The sequence below is a fragment of the Salmo trutta genome, chromosome 26 (assembly GCF_901001165.1).
Source record: "Salmo trutta chromosome 26, fSalTru1.1, whole genome shotgun sequence".
In the NCBI taxonomy this organism is placed as follows: domain Eukaryota; kingdom Metazoa; phylum Chordata; class Actinopteri; order Salmoniformes; family Salmonidae; genus Salmo; species Salmo trutta.
This window is the reverse complement of record NC_042982.1, coordinates 39,547,199-39,560,742: the sequence shown is the minus strand read 5'-3', so window position 1 is coordinate 39,560,742 and position 13,544 is coordinate 39,547,199.

The window sequence follows — 13,544 nt, the reverse complement described above, 5'->3', positions numbered from 1 at the left end:
ATCTATCTTTCCGATTTGGTCCTGCCGAACATACCTACACGTACACTACGGTCACAAGACACAGGTGTCACGTCCTGACCATAGTAAGATGTTATTTTCTATGGTAGAGTAGGTCAGCGCGTGACAGGGGGTGTTATTCTATGTGTTGTATTTCTATGTTCATGTTCTAGTTTTTGTATTTCTATGTTGGTTTTGTTTTGGGATGATCTACAATTAGAGGCAGCTGGTCCTCGTTGTATCTAATTGGAGATCATACTTAGGTAGGTTTTTTTTCCACCTGGTGTTGTGGGATCTTGTTTTTGCACAGCTCTGTAAAATCCTGCAGGACGTGACGTTCGTTTTCCGTTTGTTATTTTACTTTAGTGTTCTGAGTTAATAATAAATATTTATCATGAGCACTCAACACGCTGCACCTTGGTCTACTCCTTATGACGATCATCACAGCAGGCCTCCTTATTGTCCCTAGAATTTCGAGACAAACAGCTGGAGGCAGGGCTGTCTCCTATAGAGCTCAATTTTTATGGAATGGTCTGCCTATCCATGTGAGAGACGCAGACTCGGTCTCGACCTTTTAAGTCTTTATTGAAGACTCATCTCTTCAGTAGGTCCTATGATTGAGTGTAGTCTGGCCCAGGGACCAGGGGTGTGAAGGGCAATGGAAAGGCATTGGAGCGATGAACCACCCACCTGGCCAGTTCCCCTCTCTCCACTGGGATTCTCTGCCTCTAACCCTAATACAGGGGCTGAGTCACTGGCTTTCTGGTGCTCTTCCATGCCGTCCCTAGAAGGGGTGCGTCACTTGAGTGGGTTCCTGCCGTGTGGGAGAACTTCGTGGGCTATACTCGGCCTTGTCTCAGGGTAGTAAGTTGGTGGTTGAAGATATCCCTCTGGTGTGGGGGCTGAGCTTTGGCAAAGTGGGTGGGGTTATATCCTGCCTGGTTGGCCCTGTCTGGGGGTATAGTCGGACGGGGCCACAGTTTCTCCCGAACCTCTCCTGTCTCAGCCTCCAGTAATTACATTTACATTTACGTCATTTAGCAGACGCTCTTATCCAGAGCGACTTACAAATTGGTGCATTCACCATATGATATCCAGTGGAACAACCACTTTACAATAGTACATCTATATCTTTTTGGGGGAGGGGGGGAGGGTTAGAAGGATTACTTAATCCTATCCCAGGTATTCCTTAAAGAGGTGGGGTTTCAGGTGTCTCCGGAAGGTGGTGATTGACTCCGCTGTCCTGGCGTCATGAGGGAGCTTGTTCCACCATTGGGGTGCCAGAACAGCGAACAGTTTTGACTGGGCTGAGCGGGAACTGTGCTTCCGCAGAGGTAGGGAGGCGAGCAGGCCAGAGGTGGATGAACGCAGTACCCTTCTTTGGGTGTAGGGACTGATCAGAGCCTGAAGGTACGGAGGTGCCGTTCCCCTCACAGCTCCGTAGGCAAGCACCATGGTCTTGTAGCAGATGCGAGCTTCAACTGGAAGCCAGTGGAGTGTGCGGAGGAGTGGGGTGACGTGAGAGAACTTGGGAAGGTTGAACACCAGACGGGTTGCGGCGTTCTGGATGAGTTGTAGGGGTTTAATGGCACAGGCAGGGAGCCCCGCCAACAGCGAGTTGCAGTAATCCAGACGGAAGATGACAAGTGCCTGGATTAGGACCTGCGCCGCTTCCTGTGTGAGGCAGGGTCGTACTCTGCGAATGTTGTAGAGCATGTACCTACAGGATCGGGTCACCGCCTTGATGTTAGCGGAGAATGACAGGGTGTTGTCCAGGGTCACGCCAAGGCTCTTAGCACTCTGGGAGGAGGACACAATGGAGTTGTCAACCGTGATCGCGAGATCATGGAACGTGCAGTCCTTCCCCGGGAGGAAGAGCAGCTCCGTCTTGCCGAGGTTCAGCTTGAGGTGGTGATCCGTCATCCACACTGATATGTCTGCCAGACATGCAGAGATGCGATTCGCCACCTGGTTATCAGAAGGGGGAAAGGAGAAGATTAATTGTGTGTCGTCTGCGTAGCAATGATAGGAGAGACCATGTGAGGATATGACAGAGCCAAGTGACTTGGTGTATAGCGAGAATAGGAGAGGGTCTAGAACTGAGCCCTGGCGGACACCAGTGGTGAGAGCACGTGGTGCGGAGACGGATTCTCGCCTGGTAGGAGCGACCTGTCAGGTAGGACGCAATCCAAGAGTGAGCCGCGCCGGAGATGCCCAACTCGGAGAGGGTGGAGAGGAGGATCTGATGGTTCACAGTATCAAAGGCAGCAGATAGGTCTAGAAGGATGAGAGCAGAGGAGAGAGAGTTAGCTTTAGCAGTGCAGAGAGCATCCGTGACACAGAGAAGAGCAGTCTCAGTTGAATGACCAGTCTTGAAACCTGACTGATTTGGATCAAGAAGGTAATTCTGAGAGAGATAGCAAGAGAGCTGGCCAAGGACGGCACGCTCAAGAGTTTTGGAGAGAAAAGAAAGAAGGGATACTGGTCTGTAGTTGTTGACATCGGAGGGATCGAGTGTAGGTTTTTTGAGAACGGGTGCAACTCTCGCTCTTGAAGACGGAAGGGATGTAGCCAGCGGTCAAGGATGAGTTGATGAGCGAGGTGAGGTAAGGGAGAAGGTCTCCGGAAATGCTCTGGAGAAGAGAGGAGGGGATAGGGTCAAGCGGGCAGGTTGTTGGGCGGCTGCAATAGTTTGTCGGGGGCTAGGGTCAGTCTGTTATATCTGGAGTATTTCTCCTGTCTTTTCCGGTGTCCTGTGTGAATTTAAGTATGCTCCCTCTAACACTCTCACTCTCTCTCTCTCTCTCTCTCTCGCTCTCTCTTTTTTTTTCTCGGAGGACTTGAGTACTAGGACCATGCCTCAGGACTACCTGGCCTGATGATTCCTTGCTGTCCCCAGTCCACCTGGACGTGCTGCTGCTCCAGTTACAACTGTTCTGCCTGCGGCTATGGAACCGTGACCTGTTCACCGGACCTGCTGTTTTCGACTCTCTCTCTACCACACCTGCTGTCTCTAACTCTGAATGATCGGCTATGAAAAGCCAACTGATATTTACTCCTGAGGTGCTGAGTTGTTGCACCCTGAGGTGCTGACCTGTTGCACCCTCTACAATCACTGTGATTATTATTATCTGACCCTGCTGGGCATCTATGAACGTTTGAACATCTTCACCATGCACTATTATAATCTACATCGGCTGATGTAAAAAGAGCTTTATAAATACATTTGATTGATTATGGTCATATCATTATGTGTCATAGCATTTTGGGTCTTTCAATTTCTGGTGAGACTCCCTCTTCTTCCACTGTCTGTTATTGTGGCTTGTCTACTGCCCTCTCGGCACTTCTCCCTCTTTTCCCTCTATCCTCCCTCTATTCCTCCCTACAGTATTCCCTCTCTTCTCTGTGATGTCTACCCGGGGTCTGTGTGTCTACAGAGAACCCAGGGATAGTTTTACTGTCTGGGCGTTTCTACTGCTTCACATGCAAATGCAACAGAGATTCAAAACAAATGCTTAATTACTAGTTGGGAATAGAACTGAGCCAATGACCAAATAGTCAACTGAAAACCAATTTAGGGAGGAAGCAGAGGATGGTGGTGGAAAGTGGGAGGGAGGGAGTGGAAGACGGTTGTTGAGTGAGGGAGAGAACAAGAGAGCATAAAAACATCTACTTTTTAAGATGTGTGAATATGCACTTTCTCGTGTGAGGTGGTGAGGAAGTATTCAAGGCTCTGGCTTGTTGAGACTTTGTGTGTGCACGGTTGGGTAGGTTACTTTCTAAATGTAATCTGTTACAGTTACTAGTTACCTGTCCAAAATTGTAATCAGTAAATACATTTTTAGATTATCCAAACGCAGTAATGTAATCTGATTACTTTCAGTTACTTTTGGATTACTTTCCCCTTAAGAGCCATTAGAAGATGACAAAAAGATCCATGTGTCATCATAGTGGTCTCTGATTGGTGGTCATCATTTGGTGTGTCATCATAGTGGTCTCTGATTGGTGGTCATCATTTGGTGTGTCATCATAGTAGTCTCTGATTGGTGGTTATCATTTGGTGTGTCATCATAGAGGTCTCTGATTGGTGGTCAGACTCGCTCAGGTGGAACAAACGTAAACATAAATTTCAATGCTGAATTGAATGTCATTGAGAAAACAGAAAAGGTCATAACGCATTTTTTTTCTGCAAACATCCTTTCAAATTGTTTAAGTCATCCAAAAAGTAATCTAGTTTTTCAAAAGTATCTGAAATCGGATTATAATATTTTAGTTGGTAATGTAACTGCCTACAGTTGCAGTTTTGCTGTAATTATTTTACATGCATGTGTCAGTGCAGGCCTGTGTTTAAGGAACTAGGCCTGTGTTTAAGGAACAAGGCCTGTGTTTCAGGAACAAGGCCTGTGTTTCAGGAACTAGGCCTGTGTTTAAGGAACTAGGCCTGTGTTTAAGGAACTAGGCCTGTGTTTAAGGAACAAGGCCTGTGTTTAAGGAACTAGGCCTGTGTTTATGGAACAAGGCCTGTGTTTAAGGAACTAGGCCTGTGTTTAAGGAACAAGGCCTGTGTTTAAGGAACTAGGCCTGTGTTTAAGGAACAAGGCCTGTGTTTAAGGAACTAGGCCTGTGTTTAAGGAACAAGGCCTGTGTTTAAGGAACTAGGCCTGTGTTTAAGGAACTAGGCCTGTGTTTCAGGAACTAGGCCTGTGTTTAAGGAACAAGGCCTGTGTTTAAGGAACTAGGCCTTTGTGCAACCTTGACAAAGGGCAGAGTTGTTTTGGGCCAAATCAAACGCAAACACTTTGTCTAGCACGTGGCTAACTCATGCCTGGGATGCAAATCCACACTCAATGCACTCTGGGATTGCCAACAGGTGAGCTTCTATAACTGAGGCCCTATAGGAATGTAATGACATGGTTAAAGTATGGGAGGATTTTTTCTGATGAAGCCCATTGATGAAGGATGTAACTGTCAGGTATACTCCCTCTCCGGTCTCCAGGTCACCAGGCTACTCATTATTACGCACACCTGTCACCATCGTTACGCACACCTGCACGTCATCAGACTCACCTGGACTCCATCACCTCCCTGATTACCTGCCCTATGTCTGTCACTCTCTTTGGTTCCTTCCCCAGGCGTTATTGTTTCTGTTCCAGTGTTCATGTCGGTATGCTAACCGTGTTTCTTGTTTTGTTCATTTATTTATTAAATACACTCCATGAACTTGCTTCCCGACTCCCAGCGTACACGTTACAGTAACGTCAAGCTTTTAATTGTTTCAATAAAATAATGATTTTCAAATCTTGAGCAAGGAATTTTGTAAACAACCTCCCAATTCCAAACTGATTCCAAGGTCCTACCGTCTCCAAGGCCCTTGTGAACATCTGAAAGGATTACATTTGAGCCGACTTGAATTTGGTCATCTCTCTGTTGCTTGTTCCATTTGACATGTCTTCCTTTATTAATGGAAGCATGGAAAGACAAAACAATGGAGAGGAATTGAGAAACGTTAACATTGCGGGCATATCTCCAAGTCCCATTTGTTCAGTGGTAGTTGATTGGGTGGTGGCATGATTAGATACACAACCCACCAGCATGCCTGACTAGACCCTTATTCAGCCCCTTATCGCTGTTCTAAGAAGAGGGGAAGAAACCATCAGCACTGGTATACAGTACAACACAGGGTGGGTCTGTGTTTGGCTGGCCCTCTCAGTGTAGGTCTGTGATTGGCTGGTTATTGAAAGTAAGCCCTAGTTGTGGATAGACAGATTTCCTCCCTCTGTTTCAGCGGTGGAGAAGAATGACATTCATTTGTTCCTCTCTTGCCACAGCAGGGTGGTCCTTCTCTAGATAACATGTGATACTGATCAGATTGGGATGACTGGCTGGAGTACTGCCCAGTGAAATACACACAGACACACACACACACACCAGAATGAGAGAGAAATGAAGAGGTACTCCACCCTTCTCTTCTGCTGAAGAGTTGATGAACTGGCTAAAAACAAAAATACATTCAATTCAGATGTTTTCTTTGTGTGTTAGCTTTGTTTTTCAAATGGGATGAGATTAAAGGGAAATACATTTGAAATGATAACATCTCATTATCTCATGGTATTCTTTGAGAGAGAAGTCTGCTGAGTGAGATGTTTCACTATGTTTGTGAAGGACTGTGGGTGTTCCACAGTCAGCCAGCCCTGCCCTTTGCTCCTGTCATTTAAGTAAGTCATGTCTGATGTGATATCAGACTATTACACACCGTTCTGATGTGGTATCAGACTATTACACACCATTCTGATGTGATATCAGACTATTACACACCATTCTGATGTGGTATCAGAATGTTCTGATGTGATATCAGACTATTACACACCGTTCTGATGTGATATCAGACTATTGAACACCGTTCTGATGTGGTATCAGACTATTACACACCATTCTGATGTGATATCAGACTATTACACACCGTTCTGATGTGATATCAGACTATTACACACCGTTCTGATGTGATATCAGACTATTACACACCATTCTGATGTGATATCAGACTATTACACACCGTTCTGAAGTGGTATCAGACTATTACACACCGTTCTGATGTGATATCAGAATGTTCTGATGTGATATCAGACAATTACACACCGTTCTGATGTGGTATCAGAATGTTCTGATGTGATATCAGACTATTACACACCGTTCTGATGTGGTATCAGACTATTACACACCATTCTGATGTGATATCAGACTATTACACACCATTCTGATGTGATATCAGACTATTACACACCGTTCTGATGTGGTATCAGACTATTACACACCGTTCTGATGTGATATCAGACTATTACACACCGTTCTGATGTGATATCAGACTATTACACACCGTTCTGATGTGATATCAGACTATTACACACCATTCTGATGTGATATCAGACTATTACACACCGTTCTGAAGTGGTATCAGACTATTACACACCGTTCTGATGTGGTATCAGAATGTTCTGATGTGATATCAGACAATTACACACCGTTCTGATGTGGTATCAGAATGTTCTGATGTGATATCAGACTATTACACACCGTTCTGATGTGGTATCAGACTATTACACACCATTCTGATGTGATATCAGACTATTACACACCATTCTGATGTGATATCAGACTATTACACACCGTTCTGATGTGGTATCAGACTATTACACACCGTTCTGATGTGATATCAGACTATTACACACCGTTCTGATGTGATATCAGACTATTACACACCGTTCTGATGTGGTATCAGACTATTACACACCATTCTGATGTGGTATCAGACTATTACACACCGTTCTGATGTGGTATCAGACTATTGAACACCGTTCTGATGTGATATCAGACTATTACACACCGTTCTGATGTGATAACAGACTATTACACACTGTTCTGATGTGATAGACTATTACACACCGTTCTGATGTGGTATCAGACTATTACACACCGTTCTGATGTGATATCAGACTATTACACACCGTTCTGATGTGATATCAGACTATTACACACTGTTCTGATGTGATATCAGACTATTACACACCGTTCTGATGTGGTATCAGACTATTACACACCGTTCTGATGTGGTATCAGAATGTTCTGATGTGATATCAGACTATTACACACCGTTCTGATGTGGTATCAGAATGTTCTGATGTGGTATCAGACTATTACACACCGTTCTGATGTGATATCAGACTATTACACACCGTTTTGATATGATATCAGACTATTACACACTGTTCTGATGTGATATCAGACTATTACACACTGTTCTGATGTGATATCAGACTATTACACAATGTTCTGATGTGGTATCAGACTATTACACACCATTCTGATGTGATATCAGACTATTACACACCGTACTGATATGATATCAGACTATTACACAATGTTCTGATGTGATATCAGACTATTACACACCGTTCTGATGTGATATCAGACTATTACACACTGTTCTGATGTGATATCAGACTATTACACACTGTTCTTATGTGATATCAGACTATTACACACCGTTCTGATGTGATATCAGACTATTACACACTGTTCTGATGTGATAGACTATTACGCACTGTTCTGATGTGATATCAGACTATTACACACCGTTCTGATGTGGTATCAGACTATTACCCAATGTTCTGATGTGATATCAGACTATTACACACCGTTCTGATGTGATATCAGACTATTACACACTGTTCTGATGTGATATCAGACTATTACACACTGTTCTGATGTGATATCAGACTATTACACACCGTTCTGATGTGGTATCAGACTATTACACACAGTTCTGATGTGATATCAGACTATTACGCACTGTTCTGACGTGATATCAGACTATTACACACCGTTCTGATGTGGTATCAGACTATTACCCAATGTTCTGATGTGATATCAGACTATTACACACCGTTCTGATGTGATATCAGACTATTACACACTGTTCTGATGTGATATCAGACTATTACACACTGTTCTGATGTGATATCAGACTATTACACACCGTTCTGATGTGATATCAGACTATTACACACTGTTCTGATGTGATATCAGACTATTACACACTGTTCTGATGTGATATCAGACTATTACACACCGTTCTGATGTGGTATCAGACTATTACACACAGTTCTGATATGATATCAGACTATTACACACCGTTCTGATGTGATAGACTATTGAACACCGTTCTGATGTGATATCAGACTATTACACACCGTTCTGAAATGATATCAGACTATTACACACCGTTCTAATGTGGTATCAGACTATTACACACCGTTCTGATGTGATATCAGACTATTACACACCGTTCTGATGTGGTATCAGAATGTTCTGATGTGATATCAGACTATTACACACCATTCTGATGTGATATCAGACTATTACACACCATTCTGATGTGATATCAGACTATTACACACCGTTCTGATGTGGTATCAGACTATTACACACCGTTCTGATGTGATATCAGACTATTACACACCGTTCTGATGTGATATCAGACTATTACACACCGTTCTGATGTGGTATCAGACCATTACACACCATTCTGATGTGGTATCAGACTATTACACACCGTTCTGATGTGGTATCAGAATGTTCTGATGTGATATCAGACTATTACACACTGTTCTGATGTGGTATCAGACTATTGAACACCGTTCTGATGTGATATCAGACTATTACACACTGTTCTGATGTGATAACAGACTATTACACACTGTTCTGATGTGATATCAGACTATTACACACCGTTCTGATGTGGTATCAGACTATTACACACCGTTCTGATGTGATATCAGACTATTACACACCGTTCTGATGTGATATCAGACTATTACACACTGTTCTGATGTGATATCAGACTATTACACACCGTTCTGATGTGGTATCAGACTATTACACACCGTTCTGATGTGGTATCAGAATGTTCTGATGTGATATCAGACTATTACACACCGTTCTGATGTGGTATCAGAATGTTCTGATGTGGTATCAGACTATTACACACCGTTCTGTGATATCAGACTATTACACACCGTTCTGATATGATATCAGACTATTACACACTGTTCTGATGTGATATCAGACTATTACACACCGTTCTGATGTGATATCAGACTATTACACAATGTTCTGATGTGGTATCAGACTATTACACACCATTCTGATGTGATATCAGACTATTACACACCGTTCTGATATGATATCAGACTATTACACAATGTTCTGATGTGATATCAGACTATTACACACCGTTCTGATGTGACATCAGACTATTACACACTGTTCTGATGTGATATCAGACTATTACGCACTGTTCTGATGTGATATCAGACTATTACACACCGTTCTGATGTGGTATCAGACTATTACCCAATGTTCTGATGTGATATCAGACTATTACACACCGTTCTGATGTGATATCAGACTATTACACACCGTTCTGATGTGATATCAGACTATTACACACCGTTCTGATGTGGTATCAGACTATTACACACAGTTCTGATATGATATCAGACTATTACACACCGTTCTGATGTGATATCAGACTATTGAACACCGTTCTGATGTGATATCAGACTATTACACACCGTTCTGAAGTGATATCAGACTATTACACACCGTTCTGATGTGATATCAGACTATTACACACCGTTCTGATGTGGTATCAGAATGTTCTGATGTGATATCAGACTATTACACACCGTTCTGATGTGATATCAGACTATTACACACCGTTCTGATGTGATATCAGACTATTACACACCGTTCTGATGTGATATCAGACTTCATCAGTGAGTTCAAATGAAGATACCGTTTAGTTGTGGGTTATTTCTGTTGAAGGCAGCGTGACGTGAGAGGGGTTTTCCAGAGGTCATTGTCGTGGTCCAGACGAGTTCAGCCCAGTCTCTGTGTGGCTGCACTAATCTGTTTTAATGATGTCTTACAGCCAACCCACACACACACAGCCAGGGTGCTCCCTAGACCGCCTTCCCCGGCGCCTAGAGGCGGCTGGCGGGGTGTGTGACACGATGTGGACCATGTTAGACGGGAGCTATCCTTACCAACATGCTCCGGGGTTTTGGATCACAGTTTCTGGGAAAATAAATGCCTTTGTGATGCTCCACACTGTGAGGTTTCTAACGCCTCACGCGTCATCAATGACTCTCCCGTGTGATGGGTGTCCTTGTGTTTCACGCACTGGCACGAGTGGAGACTGTGGCCTTCTTTACTCACTGAATGGATCTGATTGAACAATTTGTCTGTCAACTATATCCTTGTGAGACCTTGGTAATCTTTGTTTTAAAACAATAATAAACTTAATCCCAAATTTAAACTGATAACACATAGACAGCTTAATATCGCTCTCTCTCTCTCCCTCTCTCTCTCTCTCTCTCTCTCTCCCTCTGTCTCTCTCTCCTGCTCTCTCTCTCTCTCTCCCTCTCTCTGTCTCTCTCTTCCTCTTTCTGTCTCTCTCTCTCTCGCTCTCTCTCGCTCTCTCTCTCTCCCTCTGTCTCTCTCTCTCTCGCTCCCTCTGTCTCTCTGTCTCTCTCTGTCTCTCTCTCTCTCTCTCTCAGACCCTGACTGACTACTGCGTGACTGCCCTGCCTCAGCCACACCACTCTTATTTGAAGTGATCTGGCGGAGCGCTCTCACGACATCCGCTTCTCATATTTGTTACACAGAGCACTGAGACAGGGTTACCGTACTGGATCTCAGGCAAATCCATTCTACACACACACACTTACAGCAATCTTGTAAAAAGACACGCACACACACACGCAGGCACACACCACTCAATATGTATTTGAGCTGATCTCCCCGCTATGAAGCACATACCTTTCCGCTTCTTCACTTCTCGGGAATGCGTGAGTCAGAGAGCAGGCTGTATACAGTACAGTGAGTCAGAGAGCAGGCTGTATACAGTGAGTAAGAGAGCAGGCTGTATACAGTGAGTCAGAGAGCAGGCTGTATACAGTGAGTCAGAGAGCAGGCTGTATACAGTGAGTCAGAGAGCAGGCTGTATACAGTACAGTGAGTCAGAGAGCAGGCTGTATACAGTGAGTCAGAGAGCAGGCTGTATACAGTACAGTGAGTCAGAGAGCAGGCTGTATACAGTGAGTAAGAGAGCAGGCTGTATACAGTGAGTCAGAGAGCAGGCTGTATACAGTACAGTGAGTCAGAGAGCAGGCTGTATACAGTACAGTGAGTCAGAGAGCAGGCTGTATACAGTGAGTAAGAGAGCAGGCTGTATACAGTGAGTCAGAGAGCAGGCTGTATACAGTGAGTCAGAGAGCAGGCTGTATACAGTGAGTCAGAGAGCAGGCTGTATACAGTGAGTCAGAGAGCAGGCTGTATACAGTGAGTCAGAGAGCAGGCTGTATACAGTGAGTCAGAGAGCAGGCTGTATACAGTACAGTGAGTCAGAGAGCAGGCTGTATACAGTGAGTAAGAGAGCAGGCTGTATACAGTGAGTCAGAGAGCAGGCTGTATACAGTACAGTGAGTCAGAGAGCAGGCTGTATACAGTACAGTGAGTCAGAGAGCAGGCTGTATACAATGAGTAAGAGAGCAGGCTGTATACAGTGAGTCAGAGAGCAGGCTGTATACAGTGAGTCAGAGAGCAGGCTGTATACAGTGAGTCAGAGAGCAGGCTGTATACAGTGAGTCAGAGAGCAGGCTGTATACAGTGAGTCAGAGAGCAGGCTGTATACAGTACAGTGAGTCAGAGAGCAGGCTGTATACAGTACAGTGAGTCAGAGAGCAGGCTGTATACAGTGAGTAAGAGAGCAGGCTGTATACAGTGAGTCAGAGAGCAGGCTGTATACAGTGAGTCAGAGAGCAGGCTGTATACAGTGAGTCAGAGAGCAGGCTGTATACAGTGAGTCAGAGAGCAGACTGTATACAGTGAGTCAGAGAGCAGGCTGTATACAGTGAGTCAGAGAGCAGGCTGTATACAGTGAGTCAGAGAGCAGGCTGTATACAGTGAGTCAGAGAGCAGGCTGTATACAGTGCAGTGAGTCAGAGAGCAGGCTGTATACAGTGAGTCAGAGAGCAGGCTGTATACAGTACAGTGAGTCAGAGAGCAGGCTGTATACAGTACAGTGAGTCAGAGAGCAGGCTGTATACAGTGAGTCAGAGAGCAGGCTGTATACAGTGAGTCAGAGAGCAGGCTGTATACAGTGAGTCAGAGAGCAGGCTGTATACAGTGAGTCAGAGAGCAGGCTGTATACAGTGAGTCAGAGAGCAGGCTGTATACAGTGAGTCAGAGAGCAGGCTGTATACAGTACAGTGAGTCAGAGAGCAGGCTGTATACAGTACAGTGAGTCAGAGAGCAGGCTGTATACAGTGAGTCAGAGAGCAGGCTGTATACAGTACAGTGAGTCAGAGAGCAGGCTGTATACAGTACAGTGAGTCAGAGAGCAGGCTGTATACAGTGAGTCAGAGAGCAGGCTGTATACAGTGAGTCAGAGAGCAGGCTGTATACAGTGAGTCAGAGAGCAGGCTGTATACATTTACATTTTAGTCATTTAGCAGACGCTCTTATCCAGAGCGACTTACAGTAGTGAATGCATACATTTCATACAATTTCATACATTTTTTTTTTCTGTGCTGACCCCCGTAGGAATCGAACCCACAACCCTGGCGTTGCAAACACCATGCTCTACCAACTGAGCTACAGGGAAGGCTATCACGTTTAGGTATACAGTGAGTAAGAGAGCAGGCTGTATACAGTTAGTCAGAGAGCAGGCTGTAAACAGTGTGTCACACCCTTATCTGTTTCACCTGTCTTTGTGCTTGTATCCACCCCCTGCTAGGTGTCACACATCTTCCCCATTATCCCCTGTGTATTTATACCTGTGTTCTCTGTTTGTCTGTTGCCAGTTCGTTTCGTTCGTAAAACCTACCAGCGTTTGTTTTACTGCTCCTGCCTGTTTTTTGGTCCTGTTTTCTAGTCCTTACCGGTTTTGACTGTTCTGCTAGCCCTGACCATGAGACTGCCTGCCG